Consider the following 10,992-nt stretch of genomic DNA (forward strand, 5'->3'; position numbering starts at 1 on the left):
TTTATTTTTATTCAATCCTAAAGTCTTTTTTAAAATTTCTGTCTTGATTTGTTTGTTATTCAGTAGTGAATTGTTCGGTTAGCATTAATTTGTAGGTTTTCTGTTGTTTCTGTTGTCAATATCCAACTTTAATTCATGGTGGTCAGTTAGAGAGTTATTTCAATTTTCTTGTATCTGTTGAAACTTCCTTTATTTACAAAGTTATGTCATCAGTTTTGGAGAAAGTCCTGTGATGTGTTGAGAAAAAGATATATACCTTTGCTTTTGTGTGTAGTATTCCATAGGTATCTATTGGCTTCATTTGGCTTATAACATCAGTTTACTGAAGCAGTTCTGTGTTAAATATTTCTGGATGATCTGACTATTTGTGAAGAGTTGGGGATTAAAGTAACTCACTATAACTATGTGAACACCAATATGTGATAGAAGCAGTAATGATATTTTCTAAAATGAACTTGTGAGTCCTTTTGTTTGTGACATAGAAGTTAAAAATTGAAATGCATTATTGTTGGATTTCCCCTTTGATAAGCCTGAAGTGACCTTTCCTACCTCTTGAAATGAGTTTTGTCAGATAGTAAAATGGCTCCCCTGCATGCTCTTTGTGTCTATTTGCTTGGAATATCTTTTCTATCATTTTATCCTGGAGTGATGTCTATTCTTGATGTTCTGGTGTATTTCTTGGATACAGTAAAAGAATGGATGCTGGTTTCCTATTCTGTATCTTTTTATTAGGAAATTGAGATCATTGGGGTTGACAGCAAGAGCAATGTTTGCTGATTCACATTATTTTGTTTTTGTTGTGATGGTGGGTTTTCATTTTTGTTGTTGTCGCTGTTTGTTTAATTGCTTTATTGTTTTTGTTGTTGTTTCTTCGTTTTAATTGTAGTTCTCTTTTGATTTTCTGGTCTGAATTATTTTTTCTGTGTTCTCTTGAGGTTGAAGTTTTTGTTCTAGAACCATCTGTAGAGCTGGATTTACAGATAGACACTGCTTAAATTTGGTTTTAGCATGGATTGTCATTTTTTCCCATCTACTACGATTAAGATTTTTTCTGGGTAAGTTTTCTGCAATATTATCTGTGGTCTCTTAGATTTTGCAGAATATCCATCTGGACCTTTTTGGCTTTCAGAGACTGAACTGAAAAATCATGTTTTATTCTAACAGCTCCGTTTTTATGGTGTTTGTTCCTTCTTCTTTGTAGATTTTAATATTATTTCTTTGTTCTATGAATTTAGTGTTTAGACCTATTATGTGTTGTGGGACTTTCTTTTCTGGGCCAGTCTATTTGGGGTTTGGTATTCTCCTCATATCTTCATAGATATCTCCTTTAGGTTGAGATGATTTATTGTATGATTTTGTTGAAAATATTTTGTGTGCATGCTTGAGTTTCTAAAATTTTTATGTTTACTTCAGTTTGGGATTTTTTTTGGTGATTCTATTTCTATTTTTAGTATCTGAAACCTTTTTCCTTGTTGTTGTTGTTGTTGTTTGTTTAATCCTACTGTTTGTTTATCATAGATTTCTCCAATTGCTTTATACATACCCTCTTTAAAGTCTTTGAGCATATTAAGAGTTATCTCAATGTCATTATTATGTGCTTAACCTATGTTTAATTTCTCAGGACTCACTTCCATAGGGTTGCTGGGCTCTGCTAGAAAACTATTTTTCTAGCTATTATTGATTATGCCTTGATGCTGGCATCTAGGCATGTAAGTTTGGGATGACTGTAATTTTAGATATTATTTTGTATCATTTGCATTTGGGTATGTTCTGTGCCTTAGTTTCTGCTGCCTGCTCTGGACATCTAGACAACATGGTGACTGTGGGTTCCCTAGTAGGGAATTACATCTTGCCAGGAGTCACTGGGGATCGCCAGTAAAGTATTTCTAGTTATTGGCAGGTGACACTAAGGGATTATGATGGGTTAGGAGGGATGAGTTCTGAGAGGTTCCACAAAAGAAGAGGAAAGCTAGTGTGCCACTAGGATTTATGCAGAACCCAGAGGATGGGAACAGGATGGCAATAGGTAGTTTTTACACAGTTTGTGTTAGGATTATAGAACTGGAGGAAAAGAGGAGATTGAACACCTGATTCCCTGGCCTTTGGTGTCGGCATGTTCCAGGATGTTCCTCCTAGAATTGTTGGCCAGGACAAAGGGACGGTGTATGGAGTAACGCTGTAGGAGATGGCTACAGAGTCTTAATTCCTGACGTCTCCCAGATTCTGTCAACCGTGTCTAAATATTTTGGTATGGAGGATGTAGTCACAGATTGCTTACTCCATCATACTGGTCATGTCACTCTTTCCTTATTAATATATATATTCAAATTCAGAGGCTCTGAGTAGATAAAATTATTTTTGACAGTTCATAGTGTTAGGGTCTTTAGTTGAAATGTGAATGAAGTGATATTTCTCACAAAATTCAAATGGGTATGACATAAAATGAGATAAGATAAATCAATTGTACCTTAATCTCTTGAGTTCTTTAGGATCAATCATAGAGATTGATCATAGATACCTGTCTGGCAGGTATCTAAAATTTAGAATCCCGAATGATAATCTTTGGCAGCATAGACTACATGGCTTATACAATAAAGACACAGGGAGGTCACACTTTCTAGTTGATGAAAAAAATTTTCCCAAATCGAAATTCTTAGCTACTAGCCATTGTCAGCCTTGTAGACAGGTCTTTCAAGGGATGCCTGTAGGAGTTTTAATACAGCAGCATGGCTACTCTGGCATGGAATCCCATCCGGACATTCGAGGTCTGTATTATCTGGCTGGACTAAAACACTTTTAATCCCTCTGAATGTAATACAGACGGACCTTTAATACACACTTTTAATCCCATGCAACGAAGGTAAAATTAGTTAATAGAAGGAAGCAGCCATGTTTCAAAGCGATGTCTAACTGAGGAGCAAAGTGATTAATGAGAGAAATATTTGACCTAATTAGTCAGACTCAGAGATAGGATTCTCACAAAACAGGAAAGAGGGAGACGTAAAAGAACAGTGCAGAGTCGGGGAGAGGACAGTCCAGTGAGTGCAGTACCATTGAGTTGAGGCAATGTAGTCAATGCAGTTCTGGTTGTGGAACTCAGAGACAGTTTTTCAAAGGAGAACCATTCAGTAAGAAGCCTAGAGAAGCCTGTAGATTGATGTCTATATTCAGGTGAGGGCTGGCACAAGTTCAGGCAAGGCCTGTAATTGTAAATAAAGTAAAAAGTAGAGCAGAGACAAAGTTTTTATAAGGTGAGGGAGAAGAGAAACAGAGAAAGAGAACCAAGATGGCGGCAGAGGAGGATGACCCAGATCTGTGTGGCCTTAAATGGCCAGAGGTAATTATAAATATTTCTTTTTTCCTTTGTATTCACATTGATTTTATTGTAACAAAGCAACTTGTACATGTCAACATTTCTTTTTTCCTTCCAGTGAAAATCAAAAAAGAAAAATAAGACAAAGAAAGAAAAAGAAAAAAATTAAAGATAAAAATTACAACAGAGAATGCCAACTCCAAATAAAATCCTACAGCTTCTGCTGATTCTGCCATCCAGTGGCAGGGCTCAGGTCTTCATCAGGAGAGAATTTTAGTGGAAGAGCTTGAAGGGGCTCGAGACCCCATATGAACAACAATGCCAAGCAACCAGAGCTTCCAGGGACTAAGCCACTACCTAAAGACTATACATGGACTGACCCTGGACTCTGACCTCATAGGTAGCAATGAATATCCTAGTAAGAGCACCAGTGGAAGGGGAAGCCCTGGGTCCTGCTAAGACTGAACCCCCAGTGAACTAGACTGGTGGGGGGAGGGCGGCAATGGGGGGAGGGTTGGGAGGGGAACACCCATATAGAAGGGGAAGGGGAGGGTTTAGGGGGATGATGGCCTGGAAACCGGGAAAGGGAATAACAATCGAAATGTAAATAAGAAATACCCAAGTTAATAAAGATAAAAAAAAAGAAGAGAGAATTTTAAGTGTCACCTTAAACGGCAAGGATGTCTGTTAAACGTCACAATGAAACATGCCAAAGGAGAAGCCATGTTGTCAGAGGCCCACCTACCCCCCCCCACCTCAATCCCACCCTTGCTCACTGTCTATACCCCACCCATTTTTTTCTTTTTTTTCCTGTTTATTAAACAAGAGAAAGTGGACAGATACATTTTGGTAAATGCTGTCTATGTTCACATAGAGACACAGTGTAATCTCTGAGCCCAATATACAGAGAAAAGAAAAAGCTAGAATTCTATGCACGACTACACAGGGGCCTGGCCCCCTCCAGCCTCCAGCAGAGCCGAGGGAACTGAAGAGCTTTTCTTTCTTCCCACAGAGCATGGTGGTGGTGTTGAATCCACAGATTGAGACAAGGATAAAAATGAACTCAGAACAGAAACGCGAAGATTCTTTTCCTGTTGTAGTTTGCTCAAGATATTTTTCCCCAAATTAGTTGAGAACCATGATGTTGAGACCTCAAAAACAGGGCGACCGAGCACAGAGGGACAGGGAGGAAAGGACTGAAACTTGCTCCCAGGGACTGGAGAAACTTAGAAAATAAAAAGAAAATGAAAAAGAAGGTTGGATCCATCGGTCTTCTGTGCTAGTCATCCTCGCCTTCGTCTTCCTTCCTCCCCTTCCTCCTCATCGTCATCTTCTTCACCTTCATCCCTGTCTCCTTCATCAATATCTTCCAACGGTTCTTCTTCGTCGTCGTCATCATCATCATCCTCTGCCTCTCCTTCATCATCCATATCGGGAACCAAATAGGACCGCAAGGGGTTTGGCCAAATATTATCCTTGACGACCTCTCCTAACTCGTCAGCACCTGCGTCAGAACGGTCAGTAAACCAGGGAAAGGAGCTCTCTGGCTTTTCACGCTGCCTCTTCCTGCTGGCCTTATTCGGCGTTTGACTTGAGCATTTTGTCAAATCCTTCCCAGATTTCCATTTGATTTCGGTGGACTTTGAAGACGGGTCACCGCTCTCATTCAGATGAAATTCTTTGGAGAGAACTTTATTTTCAAAGTAAGGATTTTCATCAAAATAAAAATCTATTCTGTAACCTGATTTAATGTCTCCAAATTCTGTCACTTCAACTCTGGTCAAATAATGCAGGGCCTCCTCGTCTTCCTCCCCACGCGGTGCAGACACTTGTGGATGGTTGACAAATGTTGTTACCCAAAAATTTGGGATTTTGGCGATCAATTCTGACCTCTTCTGAAAAAAAAAATGGTTGGCAGAGTCTGTTATATTTTTGTTCTACTTTCAAAATTTCCTCACTGGCTTGTTCATTAAGTCTGTCCATTTCATTTTGTACTTCATCAATATGGTCAATAGTTTCTTGCTGTTCTTTTTCTCCCTTCGGCAGGCTGGGAGAGGCCAACTTGTCCTCCAACTTCGGGGCAGCAATGGGTCTGGGTTTCTTGGGCTGAGGCGGGATCGCAGATTGCCGCTTCGGGGCCATGGGGCAAGGGAGGTGGCCAGGAGACGGAAGTCAGAGCCCTGATGTTCACAGTAGGAGGAAACTCGCAGGAACTCATAAATATTTCTTAAGGGATGGATTTTTGTAGGTCAACTTATGTTATTTATTTGGCGGCTTATATCATTATTTAATTGACTCTGCGTTTACTGTGGGGGCATATTGTGGATTGAGATTTAACATATAAATCTGATCGCTAAATTATAAGCTTTTTGAGTCTTGCTTTTAAAGGGTTGCTGGGAGTTCATGCTCTAACTCTTAGGGGGTGGATGCTGGGAATATAAACAGAGCAGTGTAAGAGAGCTAAGAGAGGGTAGCAGCTGTTGGAACCAGGGGTGGTTGCTGGGCGTGTGGACAGAGTCGGTGGCAGGGAGCTGCAATAGGCCAGCCTCTGCAGAAACCTCTAGAGTCATGATTTTACCAGGTTGTTGGGACCAGCGAGCTCCCGGCTGGAGCTGGGAGAGGGTGGCTCGCAATGGTAGGTGGAGAGACCTCCTAGGCTAGAGAGTAGTTGGCAGTAGCCCGGCATAGTGCCCTAGAACGGGCCACCGCTGAGATGAATATACCCACTAATGAAAGTGGTCCTAGGTGCCGGCACTAGTGTGGGATGTTAGATTCATTTTTTAATAATTACTGTAATAGAAGCCAACTTGAATCAGTCAGCTTTGTATGGAGTTTTGAGCCAGAATGGCTGAGGTGACCTGGCCAGCCAGAGTTCACAAAAAACTAGAAAGGGTGATCTTATTCAGCAGTAAGCTTCTAGAAGGACAATTATACCTGGTACATAAAAGTAAGCTTCCAATTGATTTTTCCCTGTGTGTCAACAGTTTCGGTACGATGCTGGGGCATTCTGCTATGTGACTTATATGTATCCTTTCTGATAACAATCTGGAGGGATTCTTAGGAACATACATCAGTTTTGCCTCATAGTTTTTTATATATCTTGATTTTGCTTCATATTCTCTCTCTAAATTGTCGAAATTGCACATGTGACTCTTTGCTTGAGACAGTTTCCCTATACAATCACTAAACGTTCTCTGAAGCATGAGTGTCTCTAATTCAATGTCAGGCTATATCTATTACTTATGGTTTCATAAATTGCATCTCATAATGATGTCATATCAGTCTTGGATTTTGTAAGTATCCTGTATGGTGTTCATATAAAAATGAAATCACCCCATGACTCATTTCTCGGAACACAGTCTCACCGCTAAGTGACACATGATCAAAATAAAACACCTCTTGCAAATCTTAAAATACTTAAAAACTGTTAATGCAATTAATTACATTTATGCCTTTGGTAAAAAGGACCAAAAGGGATCTTAGAAATAAAACTTTAATTGAATGAGAAAGGAAGCAGAACATACATCTCTAATAAATACCCAGAACAAAATTCAAATTTATGGTACCTGGACTAATGGTGAAGTTCTTGCCACACAAGTGTGAGAGCCCAACTTGTACTGTTCTACATAAAGCAGGTAGCACTCTGTGTCATGACATCTGGGGAGATGTGAGGTAGAGACAGTACAGTCTCTAAGTTAACAGGCTGGGAAAACTGTGTAAACAGTGGCCAACAAGGAAAAGCAGTAACTTGTCACAAATAGGGTAGAACATGAAGATTGACACCATAGGAATTCACACACATTGTCCATAAAAAATAAACACACACACATTCATTCATTCATTCATTCATTCATACGTACACACACATACACAAACACATTCATGAGCATCATATATGCACATCGATACAAATCATATAGACCTACATTTATATACATTTATATACATTTATATACATTAACCAGTGAACTTTTGTTTTTTTTTAAATCTGGAGAAGAAAAAACAAATAAAGAAATGCGTAGAAGAAAGAAGGCGTAGCATTGATTATCACTGCTTTCACTTCGTCATCTTTTCTCCCATTAATTTGTTTATAATCACAGTTGTCTGATCATGGGTGACCCAAAGGATATGTTTATTAGGTCATACAGATGGTCCGGTAAACTAAATGCATCATATGACAAAAGCAAAGTTCAACAATTTGAGCAAGGGATAGACAAGGAAAAGAAAGGTATAAATAGGGATAGGAGAGATATAAAATGGGCTATAAATGAGCATTACTAGAATACTATATATATATATATGCAAACACACATACACACACAAAATCATCAGAGAACGAGTTTAAATTTTTAAAAAAACTTAAAAGCAAAATATAGGATCATAGAATTCAGTACCACATGTTTGCTTTTCAAATTATAAAATTCAGTCTGGAAAAATGACACAGTAATTACAAACACTGTCTGCTCTTATAGAGGATGCAGGTTTGATTCCCACTACCCACTTGGTTATAAATGACTGTCTTCAAATACAATTACAAGGGTTTAACTCCATCTTTTGGCCACTGCACATGCTGCACACATGCAGTCTTGCTGGAAGATATGTGGGGTAAGTAGAACCAGGTCACTAGACAAAAACTGGAAAAGTTGAGCAAATTAAGAAACCCAGTAAATTCTTACATCTGAGAAAGGTAGGCATTTCATCTACTCCCAACCCAGTTACTGCCCCAGAACATGTGACCATGACCCCCAACATGAGAACCAGTACAGCTAGTCACTTAGCACAGAGCACAGAGCACAGAGCTCTCCATGCTGATGAGGTATTTAGATGGGCTGGCCCTGAGGTTTTAGCCAATTAGCTTATTTTCCCGACATTCCTTCATGCAAAAGGTATTAATCTCTGGTCCTATCCACCCATTTTCCACCATGAACAATGAACAAACAGTTTGGACAAACAAGGACTGTCTCTCTCATCAAGAACCACTGTGGAGGAAAGCTTTCTTCATATGCTGCCTAAGTCTCCTCAAGAAAGCTCCTCTGCCCTCTGGACACCTCCCTATACAGACACTCACCCCTGAGCTAAACCAGAGTTCCCCCTCTCCTGGCCCAGGTTCATAGCCAGCTAGGGTGTTTGGGAACCTCGTCAGCCTCAGTCTGGGCTGTTTCTCAACTGGGCTGGGGCCCCCAACTCAGGGTGTGTTCCACAACCCCTGCCCTCTCATGATGGTGTGGATATAGTGTAGCCTAGCGCCCTTCTGATCCATCTGTCTGAACAGCAGTCAGGTGGAAAGCAGAACCACACAGATTTATCACCTGCGGTCGGGGCGGGGGCTTTGGGGTATCAAAAGCCTCTTGTCACCACCACTGAAGTGTTTGCTTCCTGTTCATAGATTGGTATGGGAACTCGAAGATTCCTCTCCACTGTAATGCCTGCCTTCCTATTGTCATGATTGTGATAGACTCCTATTCTTTTGAAATCGTAAGGTTCCCCCCTCCCCAAAAAAACATCTTTAAGTTGCCATGATATTTTATCATACCAATAAAATGGGGTGGGGAACACCCATAGAGAAGGGGAATGGGAGGGGCTGGGGGATGTTGGATTGGAAACTGGGAAAGGGAATAACATTTGAAATGTAAATAAGAAATACCCAATTTAATAAAGGTGGAAAAAAATTAACAAAGTGAGTTCCTTGGCTTTTACTCACCCAACCTGGACACTAGGCAGAACTCTACTGAAATGTCCATTGTAGACCCATGAAGGGATTCAAACTTTTTTTCCCCCAAGATTTCCCTGTTTCTTCACTGAAAGCACCACTTAGTTGGTGTATCAATGTGAAAACAAAACTTTTCTAGATAATATTCACAAAAGTAGAGCAAAACACTGCTGTAGACCAGCCTCAGTCATTTTGGGGTTCTCAAGAATGGGAGAATTGGATCAGTGCAAAATCAGAGACTCAGGAGAAAATGCATGTGTCTCATTGCTGTTCCTAAACTATGCTCTGAGATAGATTACAGTTCCCCCCAATGCCCTGAGTTCGCCTCAGTCTTTTATTGCTTACACACTTCCTCATTATACAATAATACATAATCAAAAACCTTTTCATTATTTTCCTCAAGCCAATTATTTGTTCTGAAAACCCCCATGTAACTATGTTTCCAGAGAGCACAATGTTCACACATAGGCCCAGTGTGGTGTCTGCTCAAGCAAGTTAGACATTAACTTTTAACTCTCAGAAAAGCCTCCAAATCACAGTCTGTCCAGGCATAAACTTGCATTTAGAGCATTAGCATGAGAACAGAAAGGTGCTAAACAATCAGGATAATGTTAATATTTTTAACTTGTCTAAATTTGCAAAATCTCTTTATTAAGCTCATCCAAATACCCAAAATTGTCAATGCTTTCAAACTCTTTTCCATATGCAATATTAATTCTTCTTTTAGTTTCCCCCAGGACTCTTTCCCAAGCTTAAATTCTGTCTTTAAAAACTTACACCCTAATTTCCTTAGGCAGGCAATGCCAGGGATTCAAATCAGTATGTTCCAATATTTCCAGGTAGGTCAGTAAACTAATTCAGTGGTCCCCTAGAAGGATCCATTTTCTTCTACCCGTCCTTTTATCTTTTTTATTATATATACACATTACAGTTTTCCCCAATAATATTTCTAGATCAAGTTTTTTATTATTAGAAATCTCCCCTCATGGGGGCCTCACCATTGCTCACTGATCCAATAGACCCAGCTATTTCTTCCTCTGTCTTGTCCCTTGTATTTCCTATGAACGTTCCTTTCCTTAGCGACCCAGGTTCACTGTTTTGTTTCCTTGGGGTCTTCAAATCACTTAGCTACTAAGACTTTAGGTTTCTCAAATCATTTTCTGTTTCAAATATTTCCTGGTACAACTTAATCAACATGAGTTGTCTAAAATTCCCAGAGAACAATTGATGCAGTCAGCCTCCACATCCAGAACCTCTTGTCCTGATATGCCTGGGTTGACTGCTTGAATGGTCAGTGCCAGAGCACTTTGTTCCTAGTAGACACCAGAGCTATTTCCTTCTCTAGTAATGGCCTCAATCCCTTTCAGAGAAAATTTTACCAGAGTTTTATCTGAGGACAAATCTGGTATACAAAACAGCAAAATAGGCGAGCATACAAGACAGAGCAATGTCATTTGTATGCTAGAAAACTACACATGCATTTTCATATTGGTGGTACTCCCACAGCTGAAACTGTCATGCAGTCACCTTTATAACCATGCCATGCCTGACAAAACACTGCAGAAAACTACAACTGCATGCCCTAAGTCACCCTACTTGCTTAATTTCAAAAAATAATGTCTACAGAGGCCAAGTACTACTCTCCTCTGTACCATCATACTTTCTTGAAGAAGCAGGAGACATAATCTAATCCTACTGCCAACCACCGTGGGTGAAACTGCTTTGTTTCACACAGCCGGAAGAAGCCAAAATGCTAACCTGAAATCCTGAAACAGGCAGGTAGGAATATGATATATGTATGCACGGTATGACTGGAGACTGATTAAATTCAGAGCTCAACCAAATCTTGTCACTGTGTCCCAATGGGAAAGTAAGACTGAACATCGACCCGGAATGGACAAATGTGTGATGCTGCAAGAGTCCTTTCTGTGCCCTGTGCCAGCAGGCAAACTCAAACACTGCTGGTAGA

At 40.0% G+C, this 10,992-nt stretch overlaps 1 non-coding gene across 1 annotated transcript; it reads right to left on the reverse strand.

The window, feature by feature from the left end:
• Positions 1–4,596: 4,596 nt before the first annotated feature.
• Positions 4,597–5,455, reverse strand: Setl1 (SET-like protein 1). Its single transcript, NR_171897.1, has one exon. It is a non-coding gene; the product is annotated as an SET-like protein 1, transcript variant 1, non-coding (transcript).
• Positions 5,456–10,992: the final 5,537 nt, after the last annotated feature.

This window comes from Rattus norvegicus, chromosome 15 (assembly GCF_036323735.1).
Source record: "Rattus norvegicus strain BN/NHsdMcwi chromosome 15, GRCr8, whole genome shotgun sequence".
NCBI lineage: Eukaryota > Metazoa > Chordata > Mammalia > Rodentia > Muridae > Rattus > Rattus norvegicus.